Raw genomic sequence first — 16946 nt, 5'->3', positions numbered from 1 at the left:
CCATTTGCCTCACCTAGCCCCTTTTTTTTCCTTGGGTTTCCGGAGCCCGAGGGTCATATTTATTTACCCCCCCGGGCCAGTTCTCCTCCGAGTGCTGGTCCAAACCGAGCGATGTCCGGCGCCCCCTAGGCAACCAGGGTTTATGCCAACCCGTCGTCTTGCTCATCCGGTGTGCCCTGAGAACGAGATATGTGCAGCTCCTATCGGGATTTGTCGGCACATCGGGCGGCTTTGCTGGTCTTGTTTTACCATTGTCGAAATGTCTTGTAAACCGGGATTCCGAGTCTGATCGAGTCTTCCTGGGAGAAGGTATATCCTTCGTTGATCGCGAGAGCTTATCATGGGCTAAGTTGGGACACCCCTGCAGGGTTTAAACTTTCGAAAGCCGTGCCCGCGGTTATGGGCAGATGGGAATTTGTTAATGTCCGGTTGTAGATAACTTGACACCAGATCTGTATTAAAACGCATCAATCGCGTGTGTAGCCATGATGGTCTCTTCTCGGCGGAGTCCGGGAAGTGAACACGGTTTCTGTGTTATGTTTGACGTAAGTAGGAGTTCAGGATCACTTCTTGATCATTGCTAGCTTCACGACTGTTCCATTTGCTTCTCTTCTCGCTCTTATTTGCGTATGTTAGCCACCATATATGCTTAGACGCTGCTGCTACCTCACCACTTTACCCATTCCTTTCCCATTAAGCTTTGCTAGTCTTGATACCCATGGTAATGGGATTGCTGAGTCCTCGTGGCTGACAGATTACTACAACAACAGTTGCAGGTACAGGTTATGCGATGATCATGACGCGAGAGCGATGTTTGCTTGTTCTGGAGTTCTTCTTCTGCTCCTTCATCAGGGGATAGGTTCCAGGTCGGCAGCCTGAGCTAGCAGGGTAGATGTCGTTTGAGTTTCTGTTTGTGTTTCATCCGTAGTTGGATGATGCTATTATGTAAGATGCTGTTGTATTCGTGTGGCATTGTATGCCTTATGTATGTATCCCCATCTAACTATGTAATGTTGATGTAATGATATCCACCTTGCAAAAGCGTTTCAATATGAGGGTCTATCCTTGGTGGGACCTTCGAGTTCCTTTTGGATAGGGTCGCATATTGGGCGTGACAAGTTGGTATCAAAGCCTCGACCGACCATGGGAGCCCCCTTGATTGTTGGCCGTTGTTGAGTCTAGAAGAAAACTATTTTGAGTCTTAGGATTATATATATCGGAGAGTAGGATTCTTTTTACTCCTCAGCCCCTTCGTCGGTCTGGTGAGGTCTCTTGACGTAGATGTTTTGACTTTCCTCTCCTCAACTTTCACTAAAAAAATTTTTAGGATCACGCGGGTATCTTGGAGTTGTTCCGATGGTTTTGTGACGAGAACATTGTTCTTGGTGCCTCCTGTCTATTATGTGGCATTGACCCGGGGAGTTGAGCTCCGAGGTGTTGTCGTCACAATTTTATCGTTGCAGTTCTGGAATACCTGAGTTTTGCCGACATCGAAAATCTCTTTTATGCAGTTGTTGGTGAGATAACCTCGACGTCACCCAGTACTGGGGAGTTCGGGAGTATTGCCATAGCTCGTATAACGGATGCTTTTCAAAGATTGAGGTACATGATTTCCGGAGTTTTCTTGGTTATGTGTTGACGGATGGATACAGCTGGATGTAGGGATTGTTAGTTTGGGTGAGATATATTGCTTCCCCTGTATCCCCAACACCAGATTGCATAACCAGAAAGTTTCGGGAGTTTTATAGGTGGGAATTCAAGTAGCTCCTAGAATATCTTTCCAACAGATGCATGATATGGGATTGGGTAAATCTCTATCATATGTATTTGTTCCGGCTTATTTCTGCAAGCCAATCCTTTGTTTTGTTTTATTTGTGGTATTCGAGTTGCTTCGATGTCAAGTGTTGATTCCATACCTTTCAAGGAGTGTTCTCATATTTCTATGGGAGTACTAATCCTTTTGATCATCGAGATTGTCATGTTAATTATTTTCCAACCGGCGTGCTTCTCTTCAAGTGGATCCGATCATTTCAACATTCATGAGATCAATTCTAAGTTTTCTCAACGATATCCATTCCATCTCCCCAAGTTGCCTTTGTTTTTCCCACCCTCCCACCCTTTTACTTCAAGGACTCAGATTTCTTAATCATGTATCCTTTTATTTGAGAGAAGTCTTTTCATTATTTTCTTTCGATGTTCTTATCCGGCGATTTCCCAGGAAGATACTAAGGCAGTTTTAAGTTCATCATCCTTCATTGTTGTTTCTTCTCCGGTGGATCCAATTCAAGCTTTCGGTGTTGATCATATCCCTTTTCCTCATTTCAAATGCTATCCCATGCCGGTGCATCTCATAATCGTTCACCTCTCTCTATTCGTACCCGGGGTGTAGAAGATATCTCGGAAGATCCGTGTTTCCATTCTCTATCCGTTCAAGTTATTTTGAGGTTGTTATCTCATTCAAGCTATTTAATTCAATCGGTGCAATCTCCTTTTCAAGTAATGATTTCAACGGTGTTTTCTTTTAGTGGGCCCTAACCCACAGGTCTTTTCCCAGGATCTTACCTGACTCTTCGAATTATCAGGAGCGACTGTCCAATTCTTTTCCAAGTTTGACTAAGAATGAATTTTCATCAGTCAAATTCCTTCTCCAAGATCGCTTTCAGAATATTTTCACCGTTGGTTCATCATTTCTATTCTTCTTTGTTCCGGAGTATCTCAACAATTGTCAGGGTGGTTCTCATCATCATTCTCAACATGTGAAGACCAAAGAAGAGTTTCTCTCAAATATTGTCTATTCTCTCGAAGATTCGCGGTTCTAGCTTCATGTTATCCTCTCGAATTATTCCAATTGTCAAATATTCTTTTCTTAACCATCCGGAGTATGTCAGGAGTTGATTTCTGTTTCTTTTCACCGGAGGCAATCGTTCCAGAAGAATTCTTCGCCCTCACATTTCAGCTACCGTTATCCAATTATCCCGGTGCTTCATTCAAGTGCTCTTTAATCAGCTCATGATCTCTTTGTTTTTTGGAGCTAAATCACCTCAAATATCTTCATTCGTTTTCCAATTCTTCCCGGTGAATTTTGCCTTTGCTACGTTCATTTTCAATTCTTACGGTCGTTCATTCGAGATTCCTCTTCCTTTGCTACCGAATCATTTCATTCGTTGTTTTCAATTCCACCGGTGGTTCCATGAATAACTTCTTCAAGTTTATGCTATATCTCTCTTAATCCTTTCTACGGGAATAAGTAGTATGCCAAATCCATTGCTTGCCATCAATTTAATTTGATGAAGGATAAGCATACAATAAATCTTATTCTTATTTCCTCGAGGTGATTCAATTCTTTTCTTTCGGAGATTGTTCATGATGAAGTAATTCTCCGTTCTAGTGTTTCATCTTTTCCTTTTCTGGAGTTCCAAGTTTTCTCAATTATATCGTCGCGATGCTCCATCTAATTCATTGCAAGGCTTCACCTTGTGTTTTCAACTTCTCTTTCGTTTTATCATCTTTTTATTACCGGAGTTCTACATAGAGGCTCTACATGGTGGTTCATCAAGGATTCTTTTCATTCTTCAATTGTTCTTCAAGGTTTTCTCTCGAAGCTATGATCCGCCAAGCTACACTCTAATATAAACATGGTGCTCAACACATGTTTTGTTTTGAGGCGTTCAATTATTCTTCATCTTACATTCAAGTGCAATTCTTTCTACCTTATCTTTTGTGGTGGTGTTATGTCACTCTTGACAATTTCATTCATGTTTCATGATTCTCATGTTGTCAAGAATGAGGTATTTTAAACCCATCATTTTCTTCCTTGGAGTTATCTTGTGTCATATTTCACCTAAAGCCTTCCCTAAGGATTGTTGCTTTTGTGGTGCTTATCAATGATTCAAGTTATCACTCTATCATCTCGGTGGAAGAAATTTTTCATCTCGTCGGTGTTATCAATTATATTATTTGTTCCGTAGTGGCAGAATTTCACCTCAAGTTTTGAGATGTCTACATAAGCCCACGAGGATCATATCCTTTTGTTGTTGGTTTTCCAACAACTCCATTCAATCCTTCTTTGCAAGGATGCTTTCCAAGTTCATTTGTGGCAGAAATTGTCATTTTCTTCTCCATTCTGTTATTCCAATGATCTATCTTTTATTCTTTCTTCCGGAGGCATTGTGATGTTTCTCTTGTTGACTCATCATCTTGTTTTGTCAAGATCATGTTCTTCTCCTTGCTTCTCTTTTCAACTGGAGTGGTTTTCAATATCTATCTTATCACTAAACCTCTTGGTTCTCGTCGTATCCCTTCTTCCTCTTTTCTAACGGAGTGTTTTCAACTTTGTTCATCTTTGTTGTTTTCTTTCTTTCATTTTGCTTAACCTCTCAAGGTTCATGGTTTCACTCATTTGTCGAAGAAGCAATTTAGTTTACCTCTTATCTTCCTCTTCCTTTTCTCTCCTGTGCCATCCTAGATCTCGGGACGAGATCCTCTTGTAGTGCTGGAGTGTTGTAACGCCCCGAGACCGACGCTCCAGAAGACTTCCATATATTTCGTGTTCGCTGTGTATTTTATTTTTGTTTGCCGCATTCATCATGTCATCATGAGCATTGCATCACATGTTTTCCTATAAACTTGCACCCATTGATAGTTGCCGCTTCTTCCTTGTCTCTGTTAACCTTTCTCAAGACCGACCATTCATTTGTTGTCCGGCCACCTAACCTCTCTTGCCAGCTCGCAGCCCCCTCGCGCGCGCGTCCAAAACTTCGCCAAACCCAACCCGAGCAGTCGTTACCAGTGGATCCGGATCATCCCGAAAGCATCTCCTTTCTTCTATTTGACTCCCTACCTATATTTTTCTCAACCGCCCGATTGCGATCGGACGGACGGGGTTAACCCCTGGCCTAATTCCCTTGCTATTTAAACTAGTCCCCAACCCTAGATACTAGGAGGGTTGTCCCATCCAATCCTGCCCAAACCACCGCCGCCATCTTCCCCTTGTTTTCCGCGCGCCCCAATCGCAAGCCGTAGCCTCCTCCTTCCCGATCCACCAACCAGCACTCCTCTCGATCCCCACCAATCAGAACCCCCACGGCCCTTCTCGACCAGCAGCGCTTGCCCGCCTCCTCTACCTTGACCACTCACCCTCCGACTTCGTCGTAGCACCGCTGGGCCAGCAGCCCTCGTCGCCTTGACCCCGCTGTGAGCAGCCGCCCAGCCCCTCCTCTCTGTTGGCCCATCATGCACCAGATTTGGCCCGTGTCATGTTTTTTCCCTATTCTGCGATTTTAGCATTATCTAGTGAACGTCTGTTTTACAGAAAAACCCCTGAAGTTCATGCATTAATAACTTCATAACCATGCATCAGAATTAAACAAACTTTACATGTAAAATGCTTAGAATTTTGTCTAGTTTCATAATATGCAACTTTCATCCCTGTTAAAATTGTTGTTTGTAATAATTTCAACAAATGTCATGTTAAAATGGGTTATTTCATAACTAAATAACCGCAACTCTGTTTTAATTAAACTTTATATGTAAATGGTGTGGAAAAATGCCTAGATTAACATGGTGCACTTTGTTTTACTGTTTAAAAACTCTAAAATTGTGTTTAGGGCAGAACAGTACCAAATTCATAATTTGCATATGGGGATTTTCCGGATTTGTTGTTTGTAACTTCCGGCCTCATTTAAACTTGCCTAGATAGTTAGTTTACTTATATTTCACCTCTTGCCATGTTTAACAACATTTAACGTTGTTGTGTACCTAAATGAGAGCGAACTAAATAACTCGAAGGTGGTGTTTCGTCAATATGCAACTCGTTGCATATTGAGCTCCACTTAACTTGTAGTATTGTTTGTTGCACTTTGCCATGCCATGCCTCATTAAACCGGACATGCATCACACTTGTTTGTGCATCATGCCATGTTTATGCTCGTGCATTTACGATGTTGTTTGTTTCTTTCCGGTGTTGCTTCTTGGTTCCGGTAATGTTGTGATTGTGAGGATTCGTTCGACTACTCCCGTTCGTATTCTTCATGGACTCGTTCTTCTTCCTAGCGGGATCTCAGGCAAAGATGACCGCTACCCTGGATTTCACTACTATCATTGCTATGCTAGTTGCTTCTTTCTATCGCTTTGCTGCGCTATCCATCACCTGTTTATCAAGCCATCCCAAATTGCCATGTTAGCCTCTAACCTTTTTCACCCTTCCTAGCAAACCATTGCTTGGCTATGTTACCGCTTTTGCTCAGCCCCTCTTATAGCGTTGTTAGTTGCAGATGAAGTTGAAGATTGCTCCATGGTGGACAGGATTATGTTGGGATATCACAATATATCTTATTTAATTAATGCATCTATATACTTGGTAAAGGGTGGAAGACTCGGCCTTATGCCTGGTGTTTTGTTCCACTCTTGCCGCCCTAGTTTCCGTCACACCGGTGTTATGTTCCCGGATTTTGCATTCCTTACGCGGTTGGGTGATTTATGGGACCCCCTTGATAGTTCGCTTTGAATAAAACTCCTCCAGCAAGGCCCAACCTTGGTTTTACCATTTGCCTCACCTAGCCCCTTTTTCCCTTGGGTTTCCGGAGCCCGAGGGTCATCTTTATTTACCCCCCCCCCCCGGGCCAGTTCTCCTCCGAGTGCTGGTCCAAACCGAGCGATCTACGGCGCCCCCTGGGCAACTAGGGTCTATGCCAACCCGTCGTCTTGCTCATCCGGTGTGCCCTGAGAACGAGATATCTGCAGCTCCTATCGGGATTTGTCGGCACATCGGGCGGCTTTGCTGGTCTTGTTTTACCATTTCGAAATGTCTTGTAAACCGGGATTCCGAGTCTGATCGGGTCTTCCTGGGAGAAGGTATATCCTTCGTTGATCGCGAGAGCTTATCATGGGCTAAGTTGGGACACCCCTGCAGGGTTTAAACTTTCGAAAGCCATGCCCGCGGTTATGGGCAGATGGGAATTTGTTAATGTCCGGTTGTGGATAACTTGACACCAGATCTGTATTAAAACGCATTAACCGCGTGTGTAGCCGTGATGGTCTCTTCTCGGCGGAGTCCGGGAAGTGAACACGGTTTCTGTGTTATGTTTGACGTAAGTAGGAGTTCAGGATCACTTCTTGATCATTGCTAGCTTCACGACCGTTCCATTTGCTTCTCTTCTCGCTCTTATTTGCGTATGTTAGCCACCATATATGCTTAGACGCTGCTGCTACCTCACCACTTTACCCATTCCTTTCCCATTAAGCTTTGCTAGTCTTGATACCCATGGTAATGGGATTGCTGAGTCCTCGTGGCTCACAGAATACTACAACAACAGTTGCAGGTACAGGTTATGCGATGATCATGACGCGAGAGCGATGTTTGCTTGTTTTGGAGTTCTTCTTCTGCTCCTTCTTCGATCAGGGGATAGGTTCCAGGTCGGCAGCCTGGGCTAGCAGGGTGGATGTCGTTTGAGTTTCTGTTTGTGTTTCATCCGTAGTCGGATGATGCTATTATGTAAGATGATGTTGTATTCGTGTGGCATTGTATGCCTTATGTATGTATCCCCATCTAATTATGTAATGTTGATGTAATGATATCCACCTTGCAAAAGCGTTTCAATATGCAGGTCTATCCTTGGTGGGACCTTCGAGTTCCTTTTGGATATGGTCGCATATTGGGCGTGACAACTATATGATTCACGTTCGATCTTTCGATCTCTAGTGTTTCGAGGCCATGTCTGTACATGCTAGGCTCGTCAAGTTTAACCCAAGTGTTACGCGTGTGTAAATCTGGCTTACACCCAATGTATGTGAACATAGAGTCTATCACAGCCGATCATCATGTGGTGTCTGAACACAACGAACTGTAGCAACGGTGCAGACTTAGGCAGAACACTTTTACCTTGAAATTTAGTGAAGGGGTCATCTTATAATGCTACCACCGTTCTAAGCAAAATAAGATGCATAAAGGATAAACATCACATGCGATCAAAAATATGTGACATGATATGGACATCATCATCTTGTGCTTTTGATCTCCATCTCCAAAGCATCATCATGATCTCCATCGTCACTGGCTCAACACCTTGATCTCCATTGTTGTGTCGTGGTTGTCTCTCCAACAATTGCTTCTACATCTATCGCTAATGCATAGTGATAAAGTAAAGCAATTACATGGCGTTTGCATTTCAAACAATAAAGAGACAACCATAAGAGCTTTGCAAAAACATGATCAAATCATACAATAATGTATATCACATCGTGTCTTGACCATATCACATCACATCATGCCTTGCAAAAACAAGTTAGACGTCCTCTACTTTGTTGTTGCAAGTTTTACGTGGCTGCTACGGGCTTCTAGCAAGAACCATTCTTACCTATGTCACAAAACCACAACGGTGATTTATCAAGTTTGATGTTTTAACCTTTAACAAGGACCGGCCGCAGTCAAATTTGATTGAACTAAAGTAGGAGAAACGGACACCCGCCAACCACCTTTATGCAAAACTAGTTGCATGTCAATCGGTGGAACCGGTCTCATGAACGTGGTCATGTAAGGTTGGTCTGGGCCGCTTCATCTTACAATACCACTAAATCAAAATAAGACGTTGGTGGTAAGAAGTATGACGATTACTGCCCACAACTCTTTGTGTTCTACTCGTGCATATCATCTACGTATAGACCTGGCTCTGATACCACTGTTGGGGAACGTAGCATGCAATTTCAAAAAAATTCCTACGCTCACGCAAGATCTATCTAGGGTATGCATAGCAACGAGTGGGAGAGTGTGTCTACATACCCTTGTAGACCGTAAGTGGAAGCGTTTCACAACGCGGTTGATGTAGTCGAACTTTCTTCGCAATCCACCAATCGAGTACCGAACGTACGACACCTCCGAGTTCTGCACACGTTCAACTCGGTGACGTCCCTCACCTTCTTGATCCAGCAAGATGTTGAGGTAGTAGATGAGTTCCATCAACACGACGGTGTGGTGACGGTGATGGTGAAGTGATCTGTGCAGGGCTTCTCTTAAGCACTATGAAGATATGACCGTGGGAGTAAACGGTGGAGGGGGGCACCGCACACGACTAACAATTGTCTGGGGTGTGCTAGGGGGCGCCCCCACATATATATAGGTGGGAGGGAGAGGGGACAGTCCAGGAGGCGCCCCAAGTAGGATCGAATCCTAGTTGGGTTCCTCCTAGGCCGACCGCCCCCCTTCCTTGCTTACCGAAGGAGGAAGGAAAGAGAAGGGAGGAGGGAAGGAAGGGGGGGGCGAATCCCACTTTCCTTCTCCCTTCCCTTCTTTCCTTCTCCTCTGGTTCCACCCATCTGGGGGCCGCACCAGCCCCTAGTAGCTGGAGCGTTTCCCCTCTTGGGCCATTAGGCCCATATCCTTTGTCGGGGGTGCCCGGAACCCCTTCCGGTGACCCGATATGTAGCCGGTACCCTCCGAACCACTTCCGGTGTCCGAATACTATCGTCCTATATATCAATCTTTACCTCTCGACCATTTCGAGACTCTTCATCATGTCCTTGATCTTATCCGGGACTCCGGACAACGGTTGATCACCAAATCACATAACTCATATATTACAATATCGTCATCGAACGTTAAGCGTGCGGACCCTACGGGTTCGAGAACTATGTAGACATGACCGAGACACTTCTCCGGTCAATAACCAATAACGGAACCTGGATGCTCATATTGGCTCCTACACATTCTATGAAGAACTTTATCGGTTAAACCGGTATGACAACATACGTAATTCCCTTTGTCTATCGGTATGTTACTTGCCCGAGATTCGATTGTTGGTATCTTCATACCTATTTTAATCTTGTTAACGGCAAGTCTCTTTACTAGTTATGTAATACATCATCCTGCAACTAACTCACTAGTCACTTTGCTTGCAAGGCTTCTTATGATGTGTATTACAGAGAGGGCCTAGATATACCTCTCTGATACTCGGAGGGACAAATCCTAATCTCAATCTATGCCAACTCAACAAACACCTTCAGAGATACATGTAGAGCATCTTTATAATCACCTAGTTACGTTGTGACGTTTGATAGCACATAAGGCATTCCTCCGGTATCCGGGAGTTGCATAATCTCATAGTCGAAGGAATATGTATTTGACATGAAGAAAGCAATAGCAATAAAACTGAACGATCAATATGCTAAGCTAACTAATGGGTCTTGTCCATCACATCATTCTCTTAATTATGTGATCCCATTATCAAATGACAATCCATGGTTAGGAAACCTTAACCATCTTTGATCAACGAGCTAGTCAAGTAGAGGCTCACTAGGGGCACATTGTTTGTCTATGTATTCACACATGTATTTAGGTTTCCGATCAATACAATTCTGGCATGAATAATAAAAATTTAGCATGAATAAGGAAATATAAAAGAACAACTTTATTATTGCCTCTAGGGCATATTTCCTTCAGCAACAAGCCTCGGGGGTGCGCCCTACCCCCCGGGCATGCCTCCCAAGCTTGTGGCCACCTCGTGTGCCCTCCAGACTCAGTTTTCTTGTAGAATACTTCTTTTGGTCAGTAAAAATTCATTGTATAATCTTCCAAAGGTTTTGACCAACGCACCACATCAATATCCTCTGTTGTTTCATGTTCTTTTCCTGGCAGATCTGAAAATATGTCGTCGCAAGACTCGGAGGGAGAGAGCTATGTAGCTGATTATATCGCAAACCCAAAGGTCTACAAGGAAGTGGATCATTATGGTTGGACTACTGAAGACAAGGAAGACTTTGACATGGAGAAAACAAGGGAGGATAGGTCTGATGAAGATGAAGATCCACTACCTCAACCTGGGACATGCACATGGAATTCAAGAACTCAAGTCTCCCTAATGAAGGAAAGAAACCTAACCTCCAATTCATCCGTTTTCGTCTCTTGCAGGAAAACAAGCAGGAACTATGCAAAAATATATTAAGGCTTGAGGAGGAGATCGATGACTTGAGGGAGGAAAATTCCACCCTCAAGCGTAAGTTGAGGAATAAGGACACTACTATATCACCACCACCATCTCTGAAGAAGGAGACTTGAGTATACGGGTATTAGCACTCCCCTTGGCTCGTGACAAGCTTGGGGGAGGTGCCTCGGTATCGTATCACCATCACATCTTTATCTTTATCATTTATCTTAGTTTGATCCTTTTCGTTATATCTCGATCTAGTAGAATAAAAGTTTTTATTATGATCTAGTCCTTTAGTTTTGCTTCGTGATCTATCTTTGTAATCGAGTGTGAAAGTTATAATAAAGAGTAGTTTTGAGTAAGGGCTTTGCTTTCTTGCTTCGATCTTGGAAAAGAAGAAAAAATTAAAATAAATAGAAAGATTATATAATAATCTTATGGAGAGTGATGACTTCACATATAAGAAGTATGAGGATTTAAACTTGTTGTGGGTTGACAAACATAGTATTGGTCATTATTGCAATTAAAAGGAAGTAATATAGAAAGAGAGGTTCATATGTAAATATAGGGATAATCGGTTTTATACCCTTAGTTGTGCCCCCCTCATCAGGATTGCCCCTAGTTTCGAGAAACACATGGTCTTGCCCAACAAACTTTGGCGTCTTGTGCTTTTGCCCTTTGACCGTTTGACCATCACTTTGAAAACTTCATAACTAATTTGTACTAAATCAGAAAAATGCAAATAACATACCAAAATGTTTGGAAAAACATCACCTGTATGTCAATGTTAGTCGCATTCATGACAAAAGTGTTGGTTGATGCCCATTCGAGTTTTAGCACTTATCATAACACCATGAACAATAAAATATTAAAAAGTTCAAAACAAAAAGTTGGTGGCAAAGAATGACAAATGTTTTAAGTGCTTTCCAAGTTTCATCAGGGAATGACATTCCTGGAAGTCGTGGAAAAAAAACAATGAACACCCGAAAATAGATTGCTTTTTGGCCACGACTTCCAAGAATGTCATTCCCGGATAAAACTTGGAAAGCACTTCAAAAATTTGCCATTCTTTGCCACCAACTTTTTCTTTAATATTTTAGATTTTTTTAGATTTTTCTATTCATGGTGGTATGATAAGTGCTAAAACTCGGTTGGGCACTAACCAACACTTTTGTCATGAATGCAAGTGACATTGACATACAGGTGATGTTTTTTTGAACATTTTGGTATCTTATTTGCATTTTTCTGGTTTAGTATGAATTAGTTGTGAAGTTTTCAAAGTGACGGTCAAACGGTCAAAGGGCAAGAGCACAAGACGTCAAAGTGGGTTGGGCAAGACCACGTGTTTCCAGAAACTAGGGGCAATCCTGTCGAGGGGGACACAACAAAGGGTATAAAAACAATTATCCCATAAATATATTATCTTGGACATCTTTTATGATTGTGAGCACTCATTAAAATAGTACATGCTAAGAAGTTGATGTTGCACAAGGAAGACAATATAATGAGTTATGTTTGCTTATTTCTGAATAGAAGTTATATTGTCATGGATCCTCTAACACGTGATGCTTGCTTCCACCTCATACTAGCCAAAATCCAGCACCAAGTAGAGATACTACTTGTGCATCCAAACACCCTTAACCCAGTTTTGCCATGAGAGTCCACCATACCTACCTATGGATTGAGTAAGATCCTTCAAGTAAGTTGTCATCGATGCAAGCAATAAAAATTGCTCCTTAAATATGTATGATCTATTAGTGTGAGGAAAATAAACTTTATACGAACTTGTGATATAGAAGAAATAAAAGCGACGGACCTCATAATAAAGTTCTTTATCACAAGGGGCAATATAAAGTGACGTTCTTTTGCATTAAGATTTTGTGCATCCAACCAAAAAGTGCATGACAACCTCTGCTTCCCTCTGCGAAGGGCCTATATTTTACTTTTTAGTACCTACCTTTATGCAAGAGTCATCGTGATCCTCAACATTCCATATATTTCACAGTTTTCTTTTGGAAAGCGTCATGTGTTGGGGAAAGATCTAGACACACATATCCACTCGTATGTAGGTGATCATGAGTTATTATTGTTGACCCTTGAGGTAAAAGGTTGGGAGGCAAAGTTATAAGCCCCTATATTTCTCTGTGTCCGATTCAGGCTTTGATCTGATAAGTATCGTGTGTGTGTTAGAAATTATGAAAGACTAAGAGATGATTGAGTATGTGGACTTGCTAGACAAGCTCTTACATTGACTCTTTCCAATGTTATGATATATTACAATTGCTTCAATGACCGAGATCATAGTTTGCTAGTTTTCAACAAAGTTTTTGCTTCATACTTTACCTCGTGAACGAATTATCACTTTAGCATAATAAGTTATATGACAATATATTGGTGTTCTAAAGATGATCATGATGCCCTCAAGTCCGTATTTTATTTTATCGACACCTATATCTCTAAAGATATGAATATAATTATGGATCTTGGCTTTCACTTGAGGACAAGCGGGGTCTAAGATTGAGGGAGTTGATACGTCCATTTTGCATCATGTTTTCATATCAATATTTATTTCATTATGGACTGTTATTTCACATTATGGTACAATACTTATGCTGTTTCTCTCTTATTTTACAAGATTTACATGAAGAGGGAGAATGTCGGGAGATGGAATTCTGGACTGGAAAGGAGCAATGAGATACCTATTCTCCACAACTCCAAAATTTCTGAAAATTGACGAAGAATTATTTTGGAATATATAAACATTATTAGGCAAAGAAACTACCAGAGGGGACCCCCCTAGGCGCACCCCTAGGGCTTGTGGGCCCCCTAGCAGGTCTCCGGTGCCCATCTTCTACTATATGGAGTCTTTTGACCTGGCAAAAATCATAAGAGATCTTTCGGGATGAAGCGCTGCCATCTCGAGGTGGAACCTGGACAGGAGCAATCTAGAGCTCGGGCAGAGCGTTCCTGCTGGGGAAACTTCCCTCCGGGATGGGGAAATCGAAGCCATCGTCATCACCAATGATCCTCCCATCGAGGGAGGTTCAATATCCATCAACATCTTCACCAACACCATCTCCTCTCAAACCCTAGATCCTCTCTTGTATTCAGTCTTTGCCTTAGAACCTCAGATTGGTACCTGTGGGTTGCTAGTAGTGTTGATTACTCATTGTAGTTGATGCTAGTTGGTTTATTCGGTGGAAGATCATATGTTCAGATCCTTGATGCTATTAAATACTCCTTTGATTATGAACATGAACATGCTTTGTGAGTAGTTACATTTGTTCCTGAGGACATGGGAGAAGTCTTGTTATAAGTAATCATGTGAATTTGGTATTCGTTTGATATTTTGATGAGATGTATGTTGTCTTTCCTCTAGTGGTGTTATGTGAATGTCGACTACATGAAAATTCACCATGATTTGGGCCTAGGGGAAGGAATTGGGAAGTAATAAGTAGATGATGGGTTGCTAGAGTGACAGAAGCTTAAAGCCTAGTTTATGCGTTGCTTCGTAAGGGGCTGATTTGATCCACATGTTTCATGCTATAGTTAGATTTATCTTAATTCTTCTTTCATAGTTGCAGATGCTTGAGAGATGAGTTAATCATAAGTGAGAGGCTTGTACAAGTGAGGATAACACCCAAGCACTGGTCCACCCACATATCAAATTATCAAAGTAGCGAACGTGAATCATATGAGCATGATGAAAACTAACTTGACAATAATTCCCATGTGTCCTCGGGAGCGCTTTGCTTTATATAAGAGTTTGTCCAGGCTTGTCCTTTGCTATAAAAAGGATTGGGCCACCTTTTTCCACCTTTGTTACAATTGTTACTTATTACCCGTTACGAACTATCTTATCACAAAACTATTGGGAAAACTTTGTTTTTGCCACTATAGTTTTTGCCAACTTTGCTTATGCCACTCTAGAATTTGACATTTCACTTTTGCCACTCTTAGCTTTTGACAATATATCACTTTTGCCATTCTGTGGCAAAAGCAAAAAATTTAGAGTGGCAATTGTGATACATGTCAAAATCTAAGAGTGGCAAAAGTGAAATAAAAAATTAACGTTTTTGCCATGAAATGGCATTTGTGATGTATTGTCAAAAGCTAAGAGTGGCAAAAGTGAGATGTCAAATTCTAGAATGGCATAAGAAAAGTTGGCAAAAACTAGAGTGGCAAAAACAAAGTTTTCCCAAAACTATTTGTTACCGACGATTTCAGTGCTTGCAGAAAATACCTTGCTGAAAATTGCTTGTCATTTCCTTCTGATCCTCATTGGGTCCGACGCTCTTACTTATCGAAAGGACTATGATAGATCCCCTATACTTGTGGGTCATCAGAAGCTGAAGCTAGTTACTTGGTATTCATAGTGCAATGGAGGATTCAGAACCGGCGCCGCAAAAACTACTACATAATCCCTCTTTTGCTCATCGTGGTCGCTCTTCTCTCGTATGTCATAGTTTAGGTAGATAATGAAACATGTGTGTGCAGTGACAATGTGAGAAACATGTGATAATTAACTTGTATCGCTATTCGAGATGATGAGATCAACATCATTTGTGTTCGATAATGATGAGACTATGTTGTACCACTTTGATTGTGATGATGAGACATTCCTTTTTTCATATTGTTTCAATGTATGTGTATGTTGTAATTGTATAAAACCTGCAAAAATACAAACATAGCATAATAAAAAAAGAAAAAACTAGCAGCAGGGAGGGGCTTTAGAGTACCAGTAGTGCTTCCTTACCAGTAGTGTGGTTCCCAGGGACGCGCTACAGAAAGTTAGAAGTAGCGATGGGTAGAGGTGCGCTACTGGTAGGTGATGTAGGGTAGAACCCTAGATGCCCAATCTTTCACGAAATGGAGGGGATCCTACGAAGAACACAAAGAACATGAGGAAGAACGGAGAGAAATCACAACGGGAAACGCTCAAGAACAAGTCCAATCACACATCCACTAGACAATCAAACACACAAGATCCACAAGGTACATGAACAACAAAGATAAAGATACAAGGTAAAGTTCATATCCAAGAGGAGGTCTTGATGGGGGTCCTCCTGCGAGGGGGTCTTGATGATCCGCAGGATCTTCCCCTAGACGGAGGTCTTGGCCTCCAATAGAGTAGTCTCTCTCTCAAGAGGAGAAGGTAGGAGCAAAGCTCACATACAAATGAGCTATCATATTTGCTAACCCTAGAAAGGAGGTGGAGGTGGTCTATTTATAGTCTAAGCCACAAAGGGGTAAGTGGGAGAGGGATACAAGGCCAAAGGCCCGCGGCTGCGCATAGGCAGGGCGATAGTACCGGACCCTCGGGCAGTAGTACCGCTTACAAAGCTGAGCGGTAGTACCGCTTGTTGCATGCGGTAGTACTAGACTTGTACCGCTCGATCACAGGAGCTTGTCGGGTTGAGTGGCAGTAGGGCCGATGTTGGGCGGTAGTACGGCTGGGATGGTCTGAGCAGTAGTACCGCTTGCTTTGGGCAGTAGTACAGCCCATTCCAGACTTGGCAGATCCTTCTTCTTCCGTCTTCGCTTCCACACTTCCCTCGCGGATGGTGTAGTTTTTCTGTTGCGCTCGCACTCCTCCTCTTCGTTTGTGAAGCTCTGGCAATACCTATGCATGCACATGAGTGGAGTGTCAAGTAGTATACCATCCTCAAAGGGGTCAAGTGAACACGTGTAAAGGAGAAGGTTCACCTTTATGTATGAGAAGTAGAGGTCGCACGTGTCACTTGCCAAACGGACCCTTGACATGGTGATGGCCATAGGATGCACCGCATCATTCCCTCCCCCTTGGAAAAGATCCGACCTTGGATAAAAAACCAAATCACCATGGGAAAGATATGGCTGTGTCGTGTCAAAGTGGTCGATCACCAAGCACTCATTATCTTGAAGCTCGAAATGGGCACTCTCCAATGTCGCACCGTCTAGTGATTCCTTCAAAAGGAGCAAGTACAACAAACACTTGGAAAAACAAATGTGCTTAGCGTTAGTGCAAAATCAAGCATTCAAGTGGTGATC

Source organism: Triticum aestivum, chromosome 5B (genome assembly GCF_018294505.1).
Source record: "Triticum aestivum cultivar Chinese Spring chromosome 5B, IWGSC CS RefSeq v2.1, whole genome shotgun sequence".
Lineage (NCBI taxonomy): Eukaryota > Viridiplantae > Streptophyta > Magnoliopsida > Poales > Poaceae > Triticum > Triticum aestivum.
Note: the sequence above shows the minus strand (reverse complement) of the source record.